The 10,063-nt window shown below is 36.2% G+C and overlaps 1 long non-coding RNA gene across 1 annotated transcript; it reads right to left on the reverse strand.

Annotated features, from left to right (window-relative positions):
* Positions 1-6,391: 6,391 nt before the first annotated feature.
* LOC135727403 (uncharacterized) lies at positions 6,392-7,585 on the reverse strand. Its single transcript, XR_010525291.2, has 4 exons — positions 7,047-7,585; positions 6,817-6,948; positions 6,633-6,733; positions 6,392-6,525 (listed from the first exon to the last, which is right to left on the reverse strand). It is a non-coding gene; the product is annotated as an uncharacterized lncRNA (long non-coding RNA).
* Positions 7,586-10,063: the final 2,478 nt, after the last annotated feature.

The raw sequence follows: 10,063 nt of genomic DNA on the forward strand, positions 1-10,063 counted from the left end.
TAACATTTAACAAGTATCAACATTTGACCAATATCAACATACATTTTAGTCATTTTGTAAACATTTAATCAATATCAACATTTTAGTTATTTTAATTTGTCTATCAGATATCAAGCAGAAACTGTCTTTACAAAAACTGTATTTTCCCACTTTATCACACGAGCACTGGTATAGTTATATACATCGTGTGTTGCTCTTTCACCATTGTGCACCCGTGCACTCGCTCTGTAGTTTGTAGCTCGCGCTCCGGCTTCGATAAACAATGCCCGTTTCTCAATACCATGTAGGGGAGAGTGGGGCAAAGTGAGCCAGTGGGTAAGTTGACCCACCCCCTTTATCTAGGCAACCATACAGATTTGTAGCCGTGTGACCACAAATACAGGTAGCAACCATAATTGATATTTGGCTATGTTAAAGAGAAGGACAAATAAAAAGAGTTATGATTAAAGTATGATTTTTTTAAACAAAAAAACAGTTTTTATCCTATCAAAGTAAAATTTATACATACCAGGTATAAAGGCTGTTATGTTAAAGTAGATTTATCCAGGTCTAAATATTCATACCATAAATATTGGTGATAGGCTAATGTATAAAACCATGTGAATGATTTAGCTAAAGATTAGCCTGAATTACTAAGCTAGGCAGTTTCCCAGAACGGTGGCTGTGGGGCAAAGTGAACCAGATGGGGTAAACTGAACCAGGGGTTCAACCCCACCATGAGGCCCTGTAACCATTGAATATGTTTCATAAAAAAAAAAATCTGTGTAGTTTCGCACAACTGATTTGTTCATTTTTAAACATTTTAGAAAACATATCATGCCAAGACATTACAATATTAATAAATTTGTATGCATTTGGTGTTTTGCAGGTCCACACTGAAAAAACAAACATACCACTCAGAAACGTCCATTGACAATCTCCAAACAATAAGTTGTTCCTCAAAATCTGTATTTTCATCTGATACAGACTCAAACATGAGTGGATGACATCAGAGTACCGCGAGAGCGATTTAAAACCAATCTCCTCCGCTTTATTTCTCGCGATACTCTGATGTCATCTGCTTGTTGGTTCTTGTGGCGCTGCGTAAAGTTGACCACACCTAAAAAATGTACTGCTAAACTCGACAGAAATGCTCTGTATACCAGCACCTCCTTTATTAATTGTATAGCAGGAAAAGTTCTATTTTACTTCTCACCGTGATAAATAGCTTACAAGGTTTGGTGTGTGAGCGTGTGAACTGACAGAAATGCGTGTGTCTCATGGTGGGACTTGAGAGCCTAGGTTATATCAACATATGTCAAATTAAGTTACCTGATATCCACTTAATTTTATAAGTTATAAACATTCATTTAAAATAACATACAGCGTATGTATTAGGCCTATTTGCTCAAATTGACTTTTAACAAAGAAACTGCAAGGGTTGGAATTAAAACCCAACACGCTGGTGAAAACTGGATTAACCGGTTTTCTTTTGATTCCCTGATGATGAGGTGATCGATTAGCATTGGGGGTTGGCAAAGAATTGGCAGACCTAGGGGTGGGTGGTTTTTAATTTCTTGACTCTGTGTCACTGGTAGCTGCTAAAACAAGCAGCTAAACCATGTACAATTAATTACATTTTGGAATTAACTTCATTCATGTCTTTTTATTTATACACTGTAAAAAATATTTTCTGAATTTTTAAGTAAAGTTAGCATTAAATATGTTTTACAAACAATTGGTTTACAAACTCTGGGATGTTTGTGATTATCATCATTCAGAAAAGTGGTGCTTGTGTTTAGACTGGTGTTTTACGTGATTAAATCAGGAAGATTACATTCGTTTCTTTTCAGTGTAGAACAGTTTGTAATCAAAATGCAAAAATATAGTATATTTATAAACATCGCTGAAACAAAGAGTGAATTAAAATTAAAAAAGTAATAAAGTTAAAGCTGCTGATAATTTTGTTTATATTTACTAGCATTTTCTGAGTGAAAAATGTTTAGATTTTGTTAAGTAGCCTAAATCCTACTCCAATTTATTTCAGTGTAGGTTTCTCATTTTTATCAGCTTTCTTTTGCTTTTCAAAGGGCCGTCTACCTTTGCTACCGCCAGTGCTTTAATGTAGGCCGGTAGGCGCCAGTACTCAGTACCGCCACTTCCAAATATAGCTCTTGAGCGTACCACCACCTCTCCCTGCGCCCAGAACTTACTTCTAGCGTACCAGAACGCTCATTTGCACATCTGTTTAAATCAGAGGCTTAATTTAATCCTTTGGCTGCGCTGACGCTTTTCAAAGCGCCCTTCACAATGCAAGCTACCTAATTCGTCCCACCGAGAGCAGAGACTACATTACCCATACACCTTTGAGTTTTACAAGTTAAAAGCGCATGCGTAGCTTTTGCTGCTGTCAATAGGCTAGTTCGACTTCATGCGGCGCCCCGAGAAGAGCGAGGCGAAATATGATTTCTTGAATCATTCTCGCGGTACTCTGACGTCATCCGGCTGTCGGTTCTTGCGGCGCCGCATGAAGTCGAACAAGCATTAGGTGTGTTCGACATCATGCGGCGCTGCGCAGACCGATCGGCGGCTGACTTGAAGCAGTGCATTCCGGTTAGTATTTTTGTCCGACTTCAGCTGGCGCTGCAGGCACGTGACTGTGTCATATGGTTTTTAAGTACCGCGAGAGCGTTTCGAGAGTAGCCGGCTAGCTCAGCCAATGCAGCTTCTCCAGAGCGGCTGCCCGGAGTTGTGATGACGTAACAGCTTTACGTGATTGGTTCGCCTCATTGATGACAACGATCACGTGTGTTTCAAGTTTAATCCAACCTTTGGTTCCACTAATAAACATTATAAATTCATGTTTTAAAACAGGAAGAAACACTTTGATATGCTTAAATATGTTATATTGTGTCGTGTAATAAAATAAAAATGAAAATAACAAACTCTATTGGTATTTTAATAATATAGGCTTGTTTCCCGTTATTTTCGGGTATACAGTATAAGCAGCAATATTCACTTCATTTGCGATTAAACAAGGAAACACGGCGCACACGTCACTACGGCAAGCAGCAGGTGTCCGGCTTGATGGCTCCGTCTTCAGTTCCTCCCTCGACTGCAAGCGGCAAACCTCGCCGATCGGTCTGCGCAGCGCCGGATGATCTCGAACACACCTATAGTGTTAATAACGTGGTTTGGAGAGGTGTGTAAAACGCGCAACCATAGCTGCTCTGTTAAAATGAAAATACAATGAATACTTAATATGCCCTCCTGGTTTTAGACTCTGAGTAGTAAAAGAACAAGGTCAGAATCAGAGGACTCTCGCTGGCTGACATCCCACCAAGCCAGAATGATATCGCTGCAGGTCAGATGCAAGCCTTTTCCAATACCCTTTTGTAGGTACGTGACAATCTCTGCTGTCAACTTGGTTCCCCTCGACGCAACTTCGGATTTCCTCAGACGATGTGCAGTGTAAAAAAATTATTGAAATTGTATTATACATACTTGCTAAACTACAAGTGAATGAATTTGAACGACGCGCACATGAGTTTTATCCCCGCAAAAAGGAAAACAATGGAACAAAATAAAGTGATGACTTTCGAGTTTCAAATGGCCAATATTTTGTTATTCTTGAACCCATAGACATGGTCTTGGTGTCCAAAGAGTATCTTTGCCCGACAGCGACAATATGTTATTAAAAAATAAATTACATCATTATGGATAAATGAGTGCTTGCAGAATATATATATTTGAGAATGCTTATCAGTACTTTTTTGTTTCTTAAACTTTAAAGATGAATATTCTCCTTTAGAGATGGGCAATTTTCAGCAATACCACATTATATTCAAAATTTTGAGCTCATAAAAAAGATTTTTCGCTTATTTAAATGACTTATGTTTTTATGCACGTTTAGTTTTGGTGCAATTTCATCAAAAGCTTGTAATTAGGAAATACACACAACATGCTTAACGTATATTTTCTATATGTTAAAAATGTTGTAAAAATGGCGTATTCTTATATAATAAGAATAACAATATGATGTATTTATATTGCGCTCAAAATTATTTAGAAATGGAAAAAGGAATTCTTCTCAACTACCACCAATAAAGTTTTACAATTCTTCTTTAGAAAAACGGCATTGAAACCCACGTCCACCGAACAAGAAAACGTATGCTTACATACAGTCCGTGTATGATATCTTTTTTATTTAGTTTTACATATTTTTATTTATATGCATTTAATAATAGTCTACCGTAAGGTCATAATGTACACACTGTTAAAAATGATTCAGTGGCTTTGTAAATATCTCTAAAATAAATGATTAAAGTAACTTAATAAAATCTCTTAATGCAGTTATGCGATTTTTTTTAGTTGGAAAATAAATTACTAAAAATAGAACAGATATTTTGTGTAAAATGTACATATATTATTTGATGTATACGCCTTAATAATATAAGTATTACATTTACAGATTATTTTAGTCAATATATTTAAAAAGGTCAGAGTAATATATTTAAGTTTTTAAAACTGTAATAATTGCATATTTCAAATTATTATTATTTCTATTTGACATCAAAAATGTGTCAGTTTTACGCCTAACTTGAAGTATGATTTACTTATATTTTCACATTGTTATTATTTGAGTAAATGTAGGCAAAAAAAAAAATAATAATAAGTAGAAAAAATGTCAATTTTAAACAATCACATAGCCAACGGTTTTTAATCGGCAACAAAGAAACTGCGCATTTTGCCGATGACAAACACCTCAGAAACTCCTCAAACTTATTAATATTTACACTCACAATATGATTTTATTTCCTTAGTACAAAAGTATAACATATTATACAAATTCTCAGTGAAATGTATTAAACACCATTGCATACTTTTTATCGTGTTTCATACCATGTAAAGGGAAACATGATAATATAAAAAGTAGCCTACTGTTCAGTAATGCAGAAAAGCGCAACACAACCATGTTAAAGAGCACCAATTATGCTAATAAATTGGCACGTTAGCACGTTATTGCAATATCCCATAGTACATACATGTTATTAAAACTTGAACTAATGCATTGTGAGTCTTATAAATTGCTTACATACCTCACCGATTTCCCACTGTCTGGAAAACGCTCGGTTTAGTTCCTGTTTCCGCCTCCCAAAATGTCTAGTGTAATCGGATTGGTCAGATGACTACTCAACTGTTATTGGTCAGCTGGGTTCGGCGTGTGTTTGAAAGGTTACACCCCTGACTACGCGTGGGAGAGTCACAGCCTCAGAGGCAACGTAAACAAGCGCTATATTTCTCTATAAACGATGGTGTCTGTACTGCTTTACCACTTCGAGTTCGATCCAGAGAGTTCAGACGGCCGTTACGATATAAACGATCTCCGTCAATGAATGCGATTGGATTTAACTTTTTTAGGTGTCCCTAGCTCTGCCAGAATGCTAAACGAAGACGAAAATCCAAAAGGTAATTATAACGTACTACATAACTATATGGAAACACCAAATGTAGCACATAGAAAGTGTTTGTTGAAATGATTATAAAACGATTTCACTTGGTAATTTCTACATTATTTTACTATAGTACACTTTATTATAAAAGACTGTTTACATGCTATTTTACTGTGCAAACTATATGGAAACACCAAATGTAGCACATAGAAAGTGTTTGTTGAAATGATTATTAAACGATTTCACTTGGTAATTTCTACATTATTTTACTATAGTAAACTTTATTATAAAAGACTGTTTACATGCTATTTTACTGTGCAAACTATATGGAAACACCAAATGTAGCACAAAAAAGTATTAATTGCAATGAATGTTAGTTCTACATTATTTTACTATGGTAAACTTTATTATGAAAAACTGCTTACTTATAAGTGCTATGTTTTTACTTATTAGGTTTAAGGAGAATGCAACAGGTTCCAGGGCTTCTTACCTGCGTGATTCATCATCCAGGTTTTGCACAAATTGTCTAAATCCCTACACACAGAACATTTATTGTACCGACTATAAGCCTTTGAGGCGCAGGACTAGAGTAAGTTTTATTACATTTTTAAACCAATAACACTAAAGTATTATTATAGTAACAAAGTACCCAAAAGAACAAAAGATGTAACTTTAAATAAAATATAGTAGTCAGTCAAAAGTTTATTTATTACAAATATATATTTAAATGTTAAACAATATACAAATAAACATAATTTAGTAACCATATTGTGCTCTTCTTTCAAAAATTGTTCAATTCACTTCTTACAGCCATCTATTCAGATAAATGGCATATCAAAGCTTTGTCAGCTGGTGCTATCATAGACGACACTTTAGGGTTATCATCCTGTCGTGTGTTGTTCTCCAGATATGCTTGGAGCTTCCTGATCGGAATGTTGGCTTCCGACGACCCCTGCACTGAAGATGGCATGCAATCACGTCCTCCTTTGAAGGTCTCTCAAACTGTGATGCCAGGTCCATTGGAATCGGGGTTTCCTTCAGCTTATCTTCAAATACCTCAGCAAACACAAGCCTGATCACATCATCCACATAACTGTACAAATATTGCAGTCAATAAATCTTTTGTTTTGATCATTTATTTCCCTGCATACATTAAGTTTTTAATTATGAATGTATTTGAAATAAAACATTACTGCTTACGGTATGTCACTTGTGTGTTTTGGGAACATAGCCTTGTACTTTCCCTCTCTTGCTTTTGTTACGGCTTGGTGACATTGTAATGGATGGCTGCAAGGTACAACCTTTAATAATATAAACAAGGAATACATTTATTGTAAAAGTAAATACTACTTTATTTAACACAGTTACTAAAATACTTAAATACCTGCACAGCATTCCAATAAATGGGAAAGTCAAATTTTTTGCTGCAAATCAGAAATCTCAGGGTACGGACGGCAAAGGCATCCACTGATGATGGTGATGGAAACATTGTGAAAAGATGCTACTGCCTGGGTTCCTATGATTATGCAGAGAAAAAAAACTTTGTCATCATCAGTTATACATCTAAGACTGGTAGTGGTATCACTAGCTAAATACATCATATGTGTTACACACCTTTGCTCCTCATATGCCAGTCTGACTCCTTGTACTGTGTAATGATGTTGCATGTTTGCATACAGTGTTAGTTAGAAGGATGTGTCCAGCTGCGAATCTAGGATATAGACAAATAAAACAAACATGTATTCAGTCAAAAAGACATAATATAACAATAGAGTACAACGATTATAAATCGTTAGACTATTCATTAAAACGTTAATGTATTACATATTACATGGCCCAACATTAGCAACACACATTACGTGTTTACTTCGTTTCAAAATCTAAGAAAGCTTCAAGTAAAAACAACAGTAAAATACATATAACGTTAAACAAATCATCTGTACTTAGAGTTTCTTGAGTTTGATCATGAGAACAAACTTTACCGGTAACAGTTTAGCTGGAACAGCTTAGCAAGTTTGTAAACACGTCTAAATAAACATCGATAAAAACGATAGTCTGCATAATTCAACATACACGTGTGTAAATATGGTACGTTGTTTATGAAATACATTATTACAACACAAAACAATTAGCTTGCAAGCTTAGCTCTAGCTCTACACATAGATATATATCTGAGCTCTACAAACACATAATGTTAAGCTCCGGTTACCGGTAACGTAACTTACAGTAAAGGCAAATAATAAACATGAATACTTACAGCCTGTGATCCAGAAGTGCACGGTAATCCAACTTTCAAGAGGAGACGTCGCGCAGCTTCGGTTCATGAGAAGCAGTTATTGTGAAAACTCCGTGAACAACTTCTGACTGGATTTTTCCGGAACCGTATTAAACATGATGTCCTCTGTGTAAGTCCATAAAGTGCTATTTTGCCCTCGCATCTAAAGAGACAGCGTCTACTCGAGAGAGTTTGCAAACAGAGTCAAAGCAGGGACTCCCAACCTCCGCCATTTTAGCTCTCTTCTGACTCGGCGCTCCCCACCCCCGTCTTTGAGGGCGTACCCCAGCAAAGCAGAGAGGGCTGAACTATGATAATGTCGGTCTTATCTACGTCACTAATCCCAGGAAGTAAACTGTTGCCTACAATCCGAGTGTTTTTTGTAGTCCTCGAACGTTAGAGACGATAACTCGCGTCATCGTTTTCTTTGAGGTATGTGCTTTTTGAATATCGTTAGCATGTACTAATACACACTTACACACAAAAGGATGTTTAAAAACGTGTATCTCATAATAGGTGCTCTTTAAAGCTATTAAAACGTTCAGATGCAAAAATGAACTAAATGTAAAATTAGATAAACTAGTTAATGATATTGCGTAAATGCGCTCGGCCTCTTAAAAGGTCTTCGCAAATTATTTTGTTATAAGACTCGATTATCATACATCACGTCTCTTCTACTGTAAGTACATGAAAAAAATAAGACAAATGATGCGCATTTGAGTCGGATTTGATTTACTTGTTTTGTGTATGTAATATACGTTGTCAAATATGTTTAAACTTAAATAGACTACCTATAGAAGTAGTTATGTTTCTTGACATTAATTTGTCCTGTTATTGACGTAATGCGTCGTTAAACGTCGTTGAAAAAATGGGCAACCAGATATTCGAATAGTTCGAATATTCGTGGGTTTTTTAGGGAGAATATTCAAACGTAATTTTTGAGCAATTTTGACAGCCCTAATGTACAGTAATAAAAGAGTTGATACATTCATACAGTCGTTCAAATACAACCGGCCCTTTGAGATTAACCATAATGCTGATGTGGCCCGGGATGAAATTAAGTTTGACACCCCTGATCAATATACTCATGTATATACTCATGAAAATAAAAGAATAAGGTATGTTTTCAAAGAAACATGTATTATAATAAATGTAGAGTTGATTTGCAAAAACAATAGTTCCATTTGAAATTCTAAAATAATCATTTTGTCAAGCTGCTTATGTTGAGTAATTGCACTTTAATGGCAATGAAAATAACCTATTCATATAAAAACATGATAATAAACAGACACACACATTCTTTTTTGTTTACTGTTAGCTTGTTTAAAGGCAGATGCTGCCAAGATTGTGTTGTGAACGTGAAAATAAAGACACAGTTAACTGTCAAATTTTTTAATGACACGTTATGTGATGTTGCAGGATTGAGATAGGTTAAAGTAAAGCAGCCTAGGTTTATAAGCAGTATATAAGCAGAACAATGAGACTTTCAAGGAGAGGTTTGTAAAAACCCTCCAAGTAGTCTGAAATTCAGTGTTTTTACGCTTCTTTTCCATCAGATCGGAAGTAACGAGTAACTAAGTACTTGAGTAGTTTTTTCATCTAATACTTTTTTACTCTTATGTCACAGGTCGGGGCAGACCCCAGAATGTAACGGGCCATGCCCCTTCCTAGTTTACACCTCGAGGAGGTCCCAAAGCCACCCCAATGACCAGACACACGAGGAATGAATTAAAGTTAAAACAATCTTTATTAAATTACTTAAAATAAGGGGAAAAAAGGGAAAGGGGCAATTTAAAACAATAATTCCTCTGGGCCTCCAGGCGGTCTCTTAAAAGGTCTTCGCGAATTATTTTGTTATAAGACTCGATTATCATACATCACGTCTCTTCTACTGTAAGTACACGGAAAAAATAAGACAAATGATGCGCGTTTGAGTCAGATTTTTATGAAGAATATGTGACTGTTTATGTAACTGGCAAAAGAAAACTTCGCCAACGAAATGTTTGCCAAAAAGTGTCACACCCCGAGGGCGGACCCAACTATGCTAAGGGTCACACCCCTCTCAACTCTTCCACCTCGAGGAGTTTCCCAAGACCACCCCAATGACCAGACAGACGAGTATACTATAATTAAAATAAACTTTATTAAATATTTAAAAGGAAAAGGGGGGAAAGGGGGAAAGGCAATTTAAAACTAATGTGTCTCTTCTTCGCCTCCAGGGCCACTTGAGGGAAAGACTGGGGACAGGGGCTCCGTAGGGGCTCTGGCCCAACAATCCGTGGCGCGCTCCGCTTCTCCTGGAGGCAGAATCAAACAAAAGTCAAACAAGGTAAAGTACTTCGAGGTCAAACGCTGT

Source organism: Paramisgurnus dabryanus, chromosome 2 (genome assembly GCF_030506205.2).
Source record: "Paramisgurnus dabryanus chromosome 2, PD_genome_1.1, whole genome shotgun sequence".
Taxonomy (NCBI): domain Eukaryota; kingdom Metazoa; phylum Chordata; class Actinopteri; order Cypriniformes; family Cobitidae; genus Paramisgurnus; species Paramisgurnus dabryanus.